Source organism: Penaeus monodon, chromosome 22, assembly GCF_015228065.2.
Source record: "Penaeus monodon isolate SGIC_2016 chromosome 22, NSTDA_Pmon_1, whole genome shotgun sequence".
In the NCBI taxonomy this organism is placed as follows: domain Eukaryota; kingdom Metazoa; phylum Arthropoda; class Malacostraca; order Decapoda; family Penaeidae; genus Penaeus; species Penaeus monodon.
Window position 1 is genome coordinate 39,094,945 of NC_051407.1, and position 449 is coordinate 39,095,393.

At 56.8% G+C, this 449-nt stretch overlaps 1 protein-coding gene across 1 annotated transcript in view; it reads right to left on the reverse strand.

Annotated features, from left to right (window-relative positions):
- Positions 1 to 449, reverse strand: part of LOC119587126 (protein patched-like) — a gene marked incomplete at its 3' end in the record, with an annotated part of 106,921 nt that overhangs the window by 520 nt on the left and 105,952 nt on the right.

Genomic DNA, 449 nt, shown 5'->3' on the forward strand with positions numbered 1-449 from the left:
ACCGCCGACCCTGCAACCAGCTTTCTCGCCACCGCTGTCGCTAAGTACGGCTGCGTGCGCGCGCGGGACGGAGCGAGCAAGCACACGCGCACGGCAGATCGGGGAGATAAGAGGGCGGGCGAAAGAGAGGTACATCTGGCACCCGCCCGAGTCGCGGGATCGGCAGCTTTTTGCGACGCTGGGAACACTATAATTTGCGGATGAATGAGATCGTATCGCCGCGTCCATTCAAAGCCCAACACGCTGATCTGGAACCTTCCACTCTGGGACCAGGTGAACCGCGCGCGCCCGGGACCGCCAATTACCCGATAAAGGGAAGCAATGGAACCCTACACGGGGGGGGGGGGGGGTGAACCTAACTAAAACTTAATAAACGCTGCTGCGAGAAGAAACTTTTTGATTTCTTTACACACAAACGCTGCTGCGAGAAGAAAGTTTTTGATTACTTT